Source organism: Kogia breviceps, chromosome 3 (assembly GCF_026419965.1).
Source record: "Kogia breviceps isolate mKogBre1 chromosome 3, mKogBre1 haplotype 1, whole genome shotgun sequence".
NCBI classification, from domain to species: Eukaryota; Metazoa; Chordata; class Mammalia; order Artiodactyla; family Physeteridae; genus Kogia; species Kogia breviceps.
Window position 1 is genome coordinate 135,519,365 of NC_081312.1, and position 15,739 is coordinate 135,535,103.

The following is a 15,739-nucleotide window of genomic DNA, read 5'->3' on the forward strand; positions in this document are numbered from 1 at the left end:
AATTGATTTCTAATCTCATAGCGTTATGGTCAGAAAAGATGCTTGATATGATTTCAATTTTCTTAAATTGACTGAGGCTTGATTTGTGACCCAAGATGTGGTCTATCATGGAGAATGTTCCTTGTGTACTTGAGAAGAAAGTGTAATCTGCTCTTTTTGGATGGAATGTCCTATCAATATCAATTAAATCTATCTGGTTTATTGTGTCATTTAAAGCTTGTGTTTCCTTATTAATTTTCTGTTTGGATGATCTGTCCATTGGTGTAAGTGCGGTGTTAAAGTCCCCCACTATTATTGTGTTACTGCCAATTTCCTCTTTTATAGCTGTTAGCAATTGCCTTATGTATTGAGGTGCTCCTATGTTGAGTGCATATATAGTTATAATTGTTATATCTTCTTCTTGGATTGATCCCTTGATCATTATGTAGTATCCTTCCTTGTCTCTTGTAACATTCTTTTTTTTAAAGTCTATTTTATCTGATATGAGTATTGCTGTTCCAGCTTTCTTTTGATTTCCATTGGCATGGAATATCTTTTTCCATCCCCTCACTTGCACTCTGTAGGTGTCCCTAGGTCTGAAATGGGTCTCTTGTAGACACCATATATATGGGTCTTGTTTTTGTATCCATTCAGCAAGCCTTGTCTTTTGGTTGGAGCATTTAATCCATTCACGTTTGAGGTAATTATCAATATGCATGTTCCTACTACCGTTTTCTTAATTGTTTTGGGTTTGGTTTTGTAGGTCCTTTTCTTCTGTCGTGTTTCCCACTTAGAGAAGTTCCTTTAGCATTTGTTGTAGAGCTGGTTTGGTTGCTTGTCTGTAAAGCTTTTGCTTTCTCTGTCGAATCTGAATGAGATCCTTGCCAGGTAGAGTAATCTTGGTTGAAGGTTCTTCCCTTTCATCACTTTAAATATGTCATGCACTCTCTTCTGGCTTGTAGAGTTTCTGCTGAGAAATCAGCTGTTAACCTTATGGGAGTTCCCATGTATGTTATTTGTTGTTTTTCTCTTGTTGCTTTCAATAATTTTTCTTTGTCTTTAATTTTTGTCAGTTTGATTACTATGTGTCTCTGCATGTTTCTCCTTGGGTTTATCCTGGCTGGGACCCTCTGCGCTTCCTGGACTTGGGTGGCTATTTCCTTTCCCATGTTAGGGAAATTTTTGACTATAATCTCTTCAAATATTTTCTTGGGCCCTTTCTCTCTCTCTTCTCCTTCTGGGACCCCTATAATGCAAATGTTGTTGTGTTTAATGTTGTTCTAGAGGTCTCTTAGGCTGTCTTCATTTCTTTTCATTATTTTTTCTTTATTCTGTTCCACAGCAGTGAATTCCACCATCTTGTCTTCCAGGTCACTTATCCGTTCTTCTGCCTCAATTATTCTGCTATTGATTCCTTCTAGTGTATTTTTCATTGCAGTTATTGTATTGCTCATCTCTGTTTGTTCTTTAATTCTTCTAGGTCTTTGTTAAACATTTCTTGCATCTTCTCGATCTTTGCCTCCATTCTTTTACTGAGGTCCTGGATCATCTTCACTATCATTATTCTGAATTCTTTTTCTGGAAGGTTGCCTATCTCCACTTCCTTTAGTTGTTTTTCTGGGGTTTTATCTTGTTCCTTCATCTGGTACATAGCCCTCTGCCTTTTCATCTTGTCTATCTTTATGTGAATGTGGTTTTTGTCCCACAGGCTGCAGGATTGTAGTCCTTCTTGCTTCTGCTGTCTGCCCTCTGGTGGATGAGGCTATCTAAGAGGCTTGTGCAAGCTTCCTGATGGGAGGGACTGGTGGTAGGTAGAATTGGGTGTTGCTCTGGTGGGCAGAGCTCAGTAAAACTTTAATCCACTTGTCTGCTGATGGGTGGGACTGGGTTCTCTCCCTGTTGGTTGTTTGGCCTGAGGCAACCCAACACTGGAGCCTACCCGGATCTTCGGTGGGGCTAATGCCGGACTCTTGGAGCGTTCACACCAAGGAGTACTTCCCAGAACTTTTGCTGCCAGTGTCCTTGTCCTCATGGTGAGCCACAGGCACCCCCCACCTCTGCAGGAGACCCTCCAACACTAGCTGGTAGGTCTAGTTCAGTCTCCTATGGGGTCACTGCCTCTTCCCCTGGGTCCCGATGTGCACACTACTTTGTGTGTGCCCCCCAAGAGTGAAGTCTCTGTTTCCCCCAGTCCTGTTGAAGTCCTGCAATCAAATCCCGCTAGGCTTCAAAGTCTGATTCTCTAGGAATTCCTCCTCTAGTTGCTGGACCCCCAGGTTGGGAAGCCTGATGTGAGGCTCAGAACCTTCACTCCAGTGGGTGGACTTCTGTGGTATAAGTGTTCTCCAGTTTGTGAGTCACCCACCCAGCAGTTATGGGATTTGATTTTACTGTGATTGTGCCCCTCCTACCATCTCATTGTGGCTTCTCCTTTGTCTTTGGATGTGGGGTATCTTTTTTGGTGAGTTCCAGTGTCTTCCTGTCGATGATTGTTCAGCAGTTAGTTGTGATTCTGGTGCTCTCGCCTCCCTTTTGTACTCCTTGTAGGGTAGATTTGCTAGTGATGAGTTCTGTCTATTGTTATCTGAGAATGTCTTCATTTCTTCATTTTTCAAGTAAAATTTTGTTAGATATAGAATTCTTTTTTAAAAATAATTAATTAATTTTTGGTTGCCCTGGGTCTTTGTTGCTGCACACAGGCTTTCTCTAGTTGCAGCAAGTGGGGTCTACTCTTCGTTGTCGTGCATGGGCTTCTCATTGCGGTGGCTTCTCTTGTTGTGGAGCACAGGCTCTAGGCTTGCGAGCTTCAGTAGTTGTGGCTCACAGGCTCTAGAGCGCAGGCTCAGTAGTTGTAGTGCATGGGCTTAGTTGCTCTGCGGCATGTGGGATCTTCCTGGACTGGGAATCGAGCCTGTGTCCCCTGCATTGGCAGGAGGACTCCCAACCACTGTGCCACCACGGAAGTCCCTAGAGTTATTTGTTGATAGTCTTTTTCTATCAGCAGTCTGAATATATCATCCCACTTGTCTTCTGCCCTCTGTGGTCTCTTATGAGAAAACAGCTGTTCTTCATATTGAGAATCCCCAATAATGAGTTGCTTCTCTCTTGCTGCTTACAGGAGTGTCTCTTGATCTTTGTCTTTCAACAGTTTATGATGTGTCTAGCTGTGAATCTCTTTGATGTTATTCTACTTGGAGTTTTTTTGTTTGTTTGTTTTTGTTTGTTTTTGTTTTTGCAGTACGCTGGCCTCTCACTGTTGTGGCCTCTGCCGTTGCGGAGCACAGGCTCCGGATGTGCAGGCTCAGCAGCCATGGCTCACGGGCCCAGCTGCTCCGCGGCATGTGGGATCTTCCCAGACCAGGGCACGAACCCGTGTCCCCTGCATCGGTAGGCGGACTCCCAACCACTGCGCCACCAGGGAAGCCCTACTTGGAGTTTTTGAGCTTCTTGGAAATGTAATATTTTTCATTAAATTAGGGAAGTTATCAGCCATTATTTATCAATATATTCTTTCTGCCCTTTACTTACTGATATGATTCTTTCTCCTCTCTTTCCTTGATTCCAATGACACAAACATTACATCATTTATTTCAGTTCTTTTTTTTTTTTTTTTTAAGTCTATTTTCTATCTGTTGTTCAGATTGGGTAATTTCTATTGTTCTGTCTTCCAGTTTACTGATTCTTTCCTCAGTGCTGTCCATTCTGCTGTGAAGTCCATACACTGGGATTTTTATTTCATTTATTATGTTTTTCAATTCTGAAATTTCCATTTGGTTCTTTATATCTTCTATTTTTGAGGCTTTCTATTTTTTCATTTGCTTCAAGTGTGTTCATAATTGCTCAAGAAAACCTTTTTATAATGGTTGTTTTATTTATTTATTTGTTTTTAAACATCTTTATTGGAGTATAATTGCTTTACAATGGTGTGTTTGTTTCTGCTTTATAACAAAGTGAATCAGTTGTGCATATACATATGTCCCCATATCTCTTCCCTCTTGCATCTCCCTCCCTCCCGCCCTCCCTATCCCACCCCTGTAGGTGGTCACAAAGCACCGAGCTGATCTCCCTTTGCTATGCGGCTGCTTCCCACAAGCTATCTGTTTTAAGTTTGGTAGTGTATATATGTCCATGCCACTCTCTCATTTTGTCCCAGCTTACCCTTCCCCCTCCCCATATCCTCAAGTCCGTTCTCTAGTAGGTCTGCATCTTATATAATGGTTGTTTTAAAATCTTTGTCGGAAAATTCTAGTATTACTGTCATTTTGGAGTTGGCATCTATTGATTATTCTTTTTCATTGTTTGGGATCTTCCTTGTTCTTGCTATGGTGAGTGATTTTTTTTAATTGAAGCTGGACATTTACATGTTATGTTATGCGACCCTGGGCCTTATTTATACCTCTGTTTTAATTAGCTTTCTCTGACAACTCTCTGGCAGGGAAAATAGGGGTTGCTGCCTCATAAGAGAGGTAGAGTTAGAAATCTAGGTTTCCCACTTGGCCTCTATTGACACCTAGGGGTGGGGGTGGGGTTTTTGTTTCTTCTGGGCAGCAGTGGGACATCTGGCTCCTCACATGATCTTCACTTACACTACAGGGACAGTCTGTTACCAGCTGGTAGGGATGAAAGTCCTGGCTACCTACTTAGCCTTTTCTGACACCACTCCCATAGGGGGCGGTGGGGGGCGCATTGGTGTGCCTTATTGTAATCTTGCAGGGATGGAAGTTTAGGCTCACCTCTTAGCCTTTGTTGGTGGGACCGCTGTTGGCATTTGGCTGGAGTAGAGTGGGTATGGTTTAAAAGTTTTCTGTCTTGCTAGGCTGCCTTCTTCCTGTCCTTTGGCTAAAGAGAGCAGGCTTTTGTTAGTGCTTGTTGTGTATGCACCCAGTGGCATTTCTGGGTTGCTGGTATCTTTAGCTTCAAGTCTGGGATATATGAGGCCAAAAGAAAATCCAAGGAACTTGCTATCATGTGAGGTCTTGAAGTTTCTAGTTGTTTTGGTGTCTTCGTTCCACTTTTCACAGTCTTCTTGTATTTGTTTTACATATAGTGTCCAGGGTTTTTAGTTGTACTTAGCAGGAGGAATAGAGGAAAATACATTTACATTATCTTCCAGGAAGAGAAAAATCCTTAAATTTTGCATCTCATTGCCTCACACTAGACCAACCTTCTTACCAAGTAGGGGAGATGCAAAGAAAGGACAAGAATGAATGTTTATTGAGGACCCAAGGGGTGTTATGTGTTTCCACATGTAAAAGTTGATTGAGTTCTCACAACTTAGTGAGTATGATTTTATTATTCCTTCTTTACAGATAAGAAAAACCTGAGGCTCAAAGAAAATAAGCTTAGGGAGATAGGAGGGGCTGAGCTGACCTTGAACCCAGCTTTTCCAACTTCGGTTCATGTGCCCTTTCTACTAGAAGTCACTTAGCAGCTAACATCTGCATTTGCCACTGGCACCACGAGGCCCAAGAGAGTTCTTTGTTATTCTTTTTTCTTTCTTTTAAAAGCGTTTGTTTTTTGATTTCTTTGTTTTTGTTTTAACTTATTCTGAAAATCTACAAAGGTACAGAAAATTGGAAATAGCAGTACAATAAAAATCCATATACTACTGCCAATATTCAACAATTGTTAACACTTTTGTATGTTTGCCTCCTCTGTTATCTTTTTTGTAGAACCATTTTAAAGTAAATTACAACATCATGATATTTGCTTCTAACCACGTCAGCCCCCATCTCGAAAAAATAAACACATTTTTACATAATTACAAGAATGTTATCACAACTAACAAAATTAATAATATCTAATGTCTTCTAATACCCAGTTCATGTTAAAGTTTTCTCTATTGTCCCCAAATGTCTCTTATAGTTTTTTTCCCCCCAAATTAAGCTCCAATTAAGAATTATGTATAATTGCACTGCTTGTTTGCTCTCTGTGTCCTATTTAATCTGAGTAATTGTTTCTAACCTTTGAAGAGTCTTGTTTTGGTTAATTTGGGTGGAGTGGGGAGGAAGGAGCAGAGGTGTTTGGGGTCAGAGCTGGGACTGCTTGACTCAGTTTCCCACTGGCATCGGAGTTCTCCTTGGGATCATATCCTTCTTGTAAGCAGGTAAGTTGTGGCACAGGAGGGGGTCTGAGAGATCACCCCTCATGTACTCTCAGTACATTCAGGACAGCTTAGCCTTGTGCACTGGCTCCTGCACTCTGCCTGGAACCCTCCAGAGCCCCACCTCCTCCTTTGTCACCAGTTCCAAAAGTTGAATCACACTGCCTCTCAAGAAACCAGACGGAGTGGTTGGTGCAGTTCAAAGTGACTTGCCTCTCTTGCTGCAGAGGATTTATCACACTCCACAAATATTGCGCAGTGGCCTGCGCACGTGAGGCGGGCCCTCGGAATCAGTAGATCGATGCTCTAATCTCCACGAAGGTCTCAGCTGCTGCCCCACCTGGGGATTGCAGGAGGCGCTTTGGCGTTGCTGGGGGCGGGCAGAGAGGCACGGGGCTGAGGTGTGTGGGAACTGGGGCTGATGTTTGAGAGTTAAGGCTCCCGGAGCGCCTCTCCCTGCAGCATGAACTGAGGGTGGGGCTTTCTCCAGTCATGGGAGTGTGCGGGCTGGAGTGGGGGACTAGTAGCTGTTTTGCGTGGCCAGATGCTTCTGGTCATTTCCTTCAGCCCCTTGAGGTTGGGAGGACCAGGTCAGCAGGGCTGAAGGAGAGAGGCGTCTTTCTCTGTCACTGTCCACACGTGCTCTGCAGACGTCTGCTTGAGTACCAGCTGGGCCAGGCTGCCCCTTGCTGACAGGACACTTGCCTCCCCTTGGAGACCAGAGCCCCATGGGAGCAGAGCACAGCCCTGCAGGGCGACCACGAGTACCAAGGGAGGCTTCCAGAAAGGGCAGGGCTTCCTCAGAATTCTGTATTGGGTGAGCCATGGGGGACGGAGAGGGGGAGGGGGAGGAGCGCTGCTGCTCAGACACTGAGGGAAGGGGGGCGGGATGTGGGGAGGCCAGAGGCGGGCGCTGTGGGACCAGGACTGCCCTCGGGAGGTTGGGGGGCTGTCTGCCAGGCAGCGGCAGCGTGCCCTCCGCTCTGAAGGAACGGGAGCACGCCCCCCGCACCATTTCACTCTGGCTGAGGGGCCGTCCCTGAGGAGAATGGGACTTGACCTCAGCGTGGAGGAACACGGCGCCCACTCAGCACAGGCATGATTGTTCTCCATTGCCATTAAATATTTTATTGTAAAAACTCAGGGCTCCAAATGGGCTGCCAAGAAGCGGGCAGTGGGCTTTGATCGCGCGATTGGCTGATGGCTGTGTTGGAGGTATGTGTATGTGTGCCTGTGGCGTGGGCGTACGCGTGGGGTGTGTGTACGTGTATTTGTGCATGTGTGTGTGGTGAGTATGTGAGCGTGCATGCTTGTGTGGTGTGTGGCTGATGTGTGTGTGCATGCCTACACACGTGTGTGGTGCTGTCCATCATGTGTGTGTTTGTGTGTGTGTGTGCACGCATGTACACGAGGGTCTCGGCACTTACAATGTCTTTGGTCCCCATCTGCCATTACACTTTCCACCCCACTGGCATCAATGTAAAGGTCTGGATGCAGGTTTTTAACCATAGGAGACGTTCCAGGGTGTTAAAGGTATCATTTAGAAAAACATGGTTTGGGCAGGGAGTGTTTGCCTTCACTGCAGAATAACATAAGTTCTTTTGTATGGCCTTCCCTACTCCTTGTGCATCAGTTGTTTTCACAGCCCCTCGCATTCCCCGCCCCGTCATCCTGTAAACACCCCCGTACGGCTCTGCTTGGCTTCAGCAGCCCTGGGCTCTGTGTGTTTCCACCTGCCCTTTTTCTCTCTGGTGTCTCCTACGCTCAAGGGGTATATCCTCCCCACCCCATTCTGAGGGCAGCTGTGGGGTGGGAGCTCCCTCCTCAGCCTTGGAACAGCCTCTCCAGCCCCACTTTTGGCCTGGAGGAAGAGAGGGGAGTAGGGAAGGATAAGAATGGAGGGAGGGGAGCTGTGTCACTGGGGCTAAGGCCTAGGGGAAGAAGGGGTGAAGGGGGATGTATGAACTGGGGTTGAAGTGGGGTGAGTGAGAAATGCGGGCCTCACTGGGGTCCCGGGAGTTATGAGAGTGGATTACCCAAGGGGTGAGGGCTTCTGTTCGGGTTTGTCATTGGACATCAGGTGTTGCCCCTTTAGAGATTCTTCTGACCCCAGGTGGCATGCTGACCACAGCCCGCTCCCTATGAGGTGTGCATGCCAGGGCAGCCCAGACAGCTGGCCTTGGGTTTGTGTCTAAATACTTCTTTGGCAGTGGGGAGGTTGAGGGATGCTTTGGATCTCAGTGGCGGTCATCCTTAGGGACAAGACCCCAGCCACGACTCCATAGAGGCACACTGGGATCTTAGGGCTAGAAGGAGGCTCCAAGCAGGCATGTTCTTTCCCACCCTGCTCTGAGCCCCTTAGAGAAAGGAGTCACCCCGCTTCTTGGTTCAACCGTCATGTTGAAAGGACAGTTCTGCCTTATGTCTAACGTCACTCCTTCCTGTTGGAGTTATAACCCCTTTTTATGTCTGGATGCCAGTGGAGATGGGGGTTGGCTGCTGTGTCACAGCCCCTTTGCTGGCTAATTTGGGCTCAGTTAATAATGTTCAGGGGCTCAGGAATTGAGGGTGGGGGAGGGTAAATTATGATAAGAAGATCTCTAAAAAAATCTTTTTTTCTTAGGCAAACATTAAAAAAAAAAAAAAAAAAATCCTTGAATTCCCAGGGAGAGTAACTACTCAGGAAAAGTACCACCATTTCTCCAGAAGCAATGATACCTGATTACCCCCTAGAGATTTATACAAGTGGTAAAAAACTGTTGTAAGCAAGCAGGAATCAGTATGTACAATTCAGATTTTCAAAACAGTCTTCGGATTCACACTATAAGCTTTCATAAGAAGAATACCATTTGGTTGTGTTTTATTTTTGTAAATGTGAAAGTAAAACTTGCTCTTTGTAGAAAACTAGAAAAGTCCAGAAACGTGTAAAGCAAAAACCAAATCAGCCATGATCCCATAAATCAGGGCCTAGCTCAATACCAGATACTTGGTGAATTGGTGAATGAAAAAAGGGAAAGCCTCTAGTAATGTTTTGGTCTATTTCTTTCCAGCTTTTCTCCCTATGCATATTTACATATTCATAGTTCAGATTACACTTTTTTTTCCCCAAGAAGTGATGTAACATATGTCTCCTATAACCTGACCCACGGTAGGTACTTGTATTAACAAAATTTATACACTCAAATCCAGTAATCAGAGGAGCTAGTTTTCATTCTGGAAAATCATGATTGATGGATTGATTTTAAGTTTATTATTATTTTTTGCCATTGACTATATAGATGGAGATTATGATTGTCTTGGAAAACTCAGTCTGTGAGTCAGAGTTTGCATGTTTCTTATGTCCTAGCTGAAGGCTGTCTTCTGATCTGGTTTTGTTTTTAAAATTGAGATATAGGGCTTCCCTGGTGGCGCAGTGGTTGAGAGTCCGCCTGCCGATGCAGGGGACACGGGTTCGTGCCCCGGTTTGGGAAGATCCCAAATGCCGCGGAGTGGCTGGGCCCGTGAGCCATGGCCGCTGAGCCTGCGCGTCCGGAGCCTGTGCTCCGCAACGGGAGAGGCCACAACAGTGAGAGGCCCACGTACCGCAAAAAAAAAATAAAATTAAATTAAAAAATTGAGGTATAATTGACATGTAACATTGCATTAGTTTTAGGTATACATGTAATGATTTGATAAATGTACATGTTGTGAAATGATTACCACAAATAGGTTTAGTTAACATCTATCACCAAGCATATTTATAATTTTTTTCTTGTGATGAGAACTTTTAAGATCTACTCTCTTAGCAACTTTCAAATATACAGTTCAGTGTTATTGACTATAGTCACCATGCTGTCCGAACTTAATAACTGGAAGTTTGTACCTTTGACCGCCTTCACCCATTTCACCTACCCTACCACCCCCCACCTCTGGCAACCATCAGTCTGTTCTCTGTATCTATGAGTTTGGTGGGTTTTCTTTTTTTAATTCCATATATAAGTGAGCTCATACAGTATTTGTCTTTCTTTGTCTGACTTATTTCACTTAGCATAATGCCCCCAAGGCCCACGCATGTTGTCACAAATGGCAGGATTTCCCTTCTTTAATGGCTGAATAATAGTCCATTGTATATATATACATTTTCTTTATCTACTCATTCACTGATGGACACTTAGGTGGTTTCCATGTCTTGGCTATTGTGGATAATCTGCAATGAACATGAGGGTATCGGTATCTTTTCAAGACAGTGATTTCATTTCCTTTGGATAAATACCTCGAAGTAGAATTGCTGGATCTCGCATGGTAGTTCTATTTTTAATTTTTTGAGGAGCCTCCATACTGTTTTTTATAATAGATGTACCAGCATACTTTCCCACCAACAGTGCACAGGGTTCCTTTTTCTACACATCTTCTCCAACGCTTGTTATTTCTTGTCTTTTTGATAATAGCCATTCTAACAGGTGTTAGACCTCAATGAGGTGTTCTCATTCTGGTTTTGATTTGCATTTCCCTGATGATTAGCTATGTTGAATATTTTATCAAGTACCTGTTGGCCATTTGTATGCTTCTTTAGAGAGATTACACTTTACATAGATTTTGAGTCCTGCTTTTGTATTTGATCTTATAGCTTGAGAATTTCTCCATGTTATTAGAAATTTCTGGAGAATATAATTTTTAATGGCTGCAAAATAGACTATCTTGTATATATACCGTAACTTTCTTCCCCTCAAACCCTACTGGTAGGTATTTTGATTGTTTCTAGTTTGGACTACATTATATAACATTTCAAGGGACATTTTTCTATTGGTATGTTTTGACTATACAATTACCCACATAAGTAGCAGCCTGGGGCTTTGACCTGTGCTGTGGGCCCAGGAATGGGGTCTGACTGTGGGAACTTCTAGGACTGGCCTGGGGATAGCAGGGTCCAGGCCCCCCTGTATACTCACTGGCCTCTGAAACACCATGTCTAGGAGACTTCGTGGAGAGCAAGCCAGAGTCTGGAAGCAGACAGCAACAGAGTAGAGATTTGAGGGAGGTGGCAGCCAGAAAAATACCCAGGCAATAGGGCTAGGGGTGGGAAAAGAGATAGAAAAGAGGGTAAGGGATGGGAGAATATTTCCAGCAATGGCATCCACATTTTTTGAATTAGGCACTGTTCTTCGTAAGAAAAGTTTTGAGCTCCACTCCCACATATATACATTTACTAATAAAGTATACATATGTACTGCTTGTCAATGCACACTAAGTATTTAATCAAAATTATTTTTCACCTTTTAGGTAAAATAATACAAATAGGAGATTTAATTTTTTCCCCTTGAAAACCACGGATCTCTCTGTTCACTCTCCTTCAGAGAACACCAATCATGGTGGGGCGGGAAGCAGAGCCAGGGCCACGCAGAGGGTTGCTGGAACGCAAAGCCTTAAGGAGGACATCCAGGTGGAGGGAAAAGGGCCCTTGGGGGGGTTCAGAGTCACACTCAGTGTGTTATTCCTGAGATGGTTATTGAACATTTTTACATGGGATTTGAAAGTCAATATTCATGGTGAGCTTGAGGCTCGCTGATGACATTAAAATCATGTGGGTGGTGAAGTACTCAGGTGAGAGCAAATAAACTGCAGGGAAAATCGACGAGCTTTGTGAGTGGTCAGAGAAATGGCAGATGAAGAACAAAGTGAAAGAGAATAAAGAATTTTATACACATAGCAGTGGTTTCCAACCTGGGGTCCCTTTAAAAAGTATTTCCAAAATTTCAAAAAGAATCTCCCTCCTTCCCCGCATTGAACATTCGTGCATGTTAAGAGACCATTTTCTCTGCTTTTATCTGAAATGCTGTCAAGTTCACATGGTAGCTAGTTTCACGCTGGTCAGAAGCTCTGGACTGGTTGTTATGAATGTCTTTGATTAATTTAAAGTTGGAAAACTATTTTAATTATTTCCTGATAAATGTAGCCTGTTCATGGGCAAGACCTCTTGAAATCCAGAGGACTTGTTGAGGAGAGGGGCTCATGGAGAACTGATAAAAGGGATTCTTACTGGAGGGGACATTGAACTCCTGCGGGGCTGATGGGATGTGAGACTCTGAGCTACCCATTAGGACACAGTCAAGGATAAAGGCATTATGGGGACTTGATAGATGTAATTGGAACTAAAAACATCAGCTCAGTGAGAGACAATGGCCCAAAAGGCAGAGAAAATTTACATTTAATGAACCTGGAGATGAGACTGCATATATTGTCCTACTGAGAAGACACAGTGCATTGGTTTGTCAAATCAGACTCTCATGAATCAGAGGTGTTACCCGGTATCAAGATGTATGAATATTTTCAAGAATACAGGAGGCACAAGTGAAACAGGGAGAGGTATGGGACCATTAAAGCAACCATTAAGCCCTTTTTCACCACATTGGGACTTGCTCTGCCTAGATTTACTTGTGAGGTCTCTAAGGGCTATTTGTAACTACATTACTTCCACAGAAGGCAACTATTTTGGCTTTGAAACATCTCTGCTTTATACTCAGTTACATAACTTAGGTGACAAAAGGGATCCATGCTCCATAAATTCATAGATTTCCATGTTTATTTATCATAGGCAGTCTTAGATACTCAGTAAGCCAGGTACATCTGCTAAAAGCATTCTGTAGCTAAGGACCTACTGTTAGTAAACACCACTGGTTTATTGCCAAAGATGTGTCGTTAGCCTGTTTCCTAGGAGGTTTGCCTAGTCGTCTTCTTCCTTTCCCAGGAGGCATCCCTCTTCTCCTGCTTTACTATTTCCTTCCCAGGAAACCATTGCAAAACATGATACATCTTCAGTTGCCACAGGTGATATAGTTCAATCGTTTCTGGTCTTAGACCCCTTAATTTCTAGCTGAAAGTAGATGGGATGAGTGCTACGCTTTAGCAAAGTCACACAACAGCCATTCTTTCTGCACCACGAGGCTTGTGCGATCTTAGTTCCCTGACCAGTGATTGAACCCGGGCCCTTGGCAGTGAGAGAGTGGAGTCCTAACCACTGCACCACCAGGGAATTCCCATAGGGAAGCTTTTTATTTATTTTTATTTTTTTATTTTTTATTTTTTTGCGGTATGCGGGCCTCTCACTGTTGTGACCTCTCCCATTGCGGAGCACAGGCTCCACTCCATGGCATGTGGGATCTTCCCAGATCGGGGCATGAATGAACCTGTGTCCCCTGCATTGGCAGGAGGATTCTCAACCATTGTGCCACCAGGGAAGCCCGGGAAGCTTTTTAAACATGAATTTGTCATGAGTCTCTCCTTAGCATTGCTTAAAACCCTTCAATGGCTCCCATCCCTCTTAGGATAATGTTCCAAATCCTTAAAACGGGCTTGTATTGTCTGGTATCTGCCTGCCTTCCCAGCCTCATCTCCCACCACTGATTCTTCCCCTGAGCTTCAGCTACACTGGCCTTTATTTTAGTGTTCTGAATAATGTTCCCCCCTGTCCCAGGGCCTTTGCACACACTGTTTCCTCTGCTTGGAAAGCTCTTGCTGCTACCTACCCTCCTCTGGTTAACTCCTACTCATCCTGCGGCTCACAGCTTGTACTGACAAATCTTGGGGCTCACTTCACACCCTCTCATCCGCACATCTTACTTTAGCCCCTGCTCTTCCATAAAGGCTTTAACCAACTTTGTCCAGATGTAATCTGACAGGTCTCATCTTGGCCCATTCTGCATGCCTCTCACTTCCTGTCCCAGGACTTTTCTGACACTGAGGTGAGAGACTCCCAAAGGAACCCATATACCAATGTAGAAGTACAGGGGATTTGACATCAGTGTGGATGTCCCTGGCTGATGGAGACAACAGTGGTGGATAAAGGTGTACCCATTTCACTTCTTGGGTGGGCACTTCTGAGGTGCTCTTTAGGAGTCCCAAAAGAAGGAGCCCAGTTGCCTGTAGCACTGGCCAACTCAACAACGTGTCCTTGTATTGGGTTTCTCTCCTGTTTCACTCCTCCTGTCACTGTCTCCTGCCCTCCGGGATCACCTTCCAAAGAAACTACCTGCACGCACGCCTTTGTTTCAGGCTATGCCTTTGGGGGAACCCAGGCTAAGACACAACTCAGATCTCACTTCTTCAAGGAGGCCATCAATGACCACCCCAGATAAGTCATCTCCCTGTCACCTGCTCTCACTGTTATATGTTCTGAACTTTCATTTCTTAGGATATTGTTGTGAGTTGAATTGTGTCCCCCCAAATTCATATGTTGAAGTCCTAATCCCCCAGAACATCAAAATGTGACTGTATTCGGAGATATGGTTTTTAAAGAGGTGGTTAAGGTAAAATGAGGTCATATGGGTGGGCCCTGATCCAGTATGGCTGGTGTCCTTATAAGGAGATTAGGACATGGACAAAAGACCACATGAAGACACAGCAAGATGATGGCCATCTACAAGCCAGGAGAGAGGCCTCAGAAGAAACCAACCCTGCCGACACCTTGATCTTGGACTTCTGGCCTCCAGAACTCTGAGGAAATGCATTTCTCTTTAAGCCACCCAATCAGCGGTATTTGTTACAGCAGCCCTAGCAAACTGATCCACTTGATCCCTGGACAACACTGGGGGTTACAGATGCTGGCCCTCTTTGCAGTTAAAAATTTGAGTATAACTTATGGTTGACTCTCCATATGGATTCAACCAACCGTGGATCATGTCAAACTGTAGAATGTATTTAGTGAAGAAAAATCTACATATAAGTGGACCCATGAAGTTCAAACCTGTGTTGTTCAATGGTTAACTGTATAAATATAGTTAGTACTTACATACTTATGTGATTATTCTAGTAACATCTCTCTCCTAGAGACTCCATAAGTTTAGTGTCTGTACTTACTTTGCTTAATATTGTATCTCTTGTGCTTAACACAGTGCCTGGCACATAGTAGATGCTTAACAGATTTTTGTTGCATAAATGAATGAATGAAGTGGAAAACCTTTGAAAGGGCTAAGGGAGTCATTGTGTACGGAATAGGGGCAGCTGTATTAACACAAATGAATCTACTTCATTTTGGGACCGTGAACAGCTTGGGATGGATGTGGTCACAACATATAGAACCACAATGGCTTTGGAGTGAAAGAACTGAGTTTTTACCATAACTAGATGTACCCAAGGGTCTTCATGAAATGTTAAAATGGTATATTTAGCATAGGTGCTACCTTTGTCTACTGATAGTATGTTAACATGATACTAATCTGGAAATAGAAATGCATTTAGGACATATATTGACCCAGGGATTCTTTGGTTTGTTCCGATGACCTAGGAAAGGCTGGGATGTTTGGGGATGACCTCACTCTTGCCTTGATGCTGACCCAGGGACGGCCTCCCTGGCTGCAGGGCAATTATTAGGCCCTTGAGTGGGGAGTATTATGGATGGATTTTTACCCCCTGCCTTTCCTTCAGGCCAGCACTGTTCCAAATGTTCTGATGGTCATCACATTGCACTTGCCAATAAGGCTTTTTAGCAGGTCACAAACTACTTTCACTTACATTATTTTATTCGACTTTCTCGTACCTCATTATAATCACTCTCATTGTAAAGATGAGGAGACTGAGGCTTGGAGAGGCAAAGTAACTTGCCTCTGTCATATAGCTAGCAGGTTAAGAAGGTAGGCTTTGAACCCGGGTTTGCTGTCTCCATGTTTTCTCTCCTTAGTGCCT

At 44.0% G+C, this 15,739-nt stretch overlaps 1 protein-coding gene across 9 annotated transcripts in view; it reads left to right on the forward strand.

Annotated features, from left to right (window-relative positions):
* The window catches only part of MEGF11 (multiple EGF like domains 11), a 366,564-nt gene that overhangs the window by 46,808 nt on the left and 304,017 nt on the right, over positions 1-15,739 (forward strand). The window lies entirely within an intron of this gene.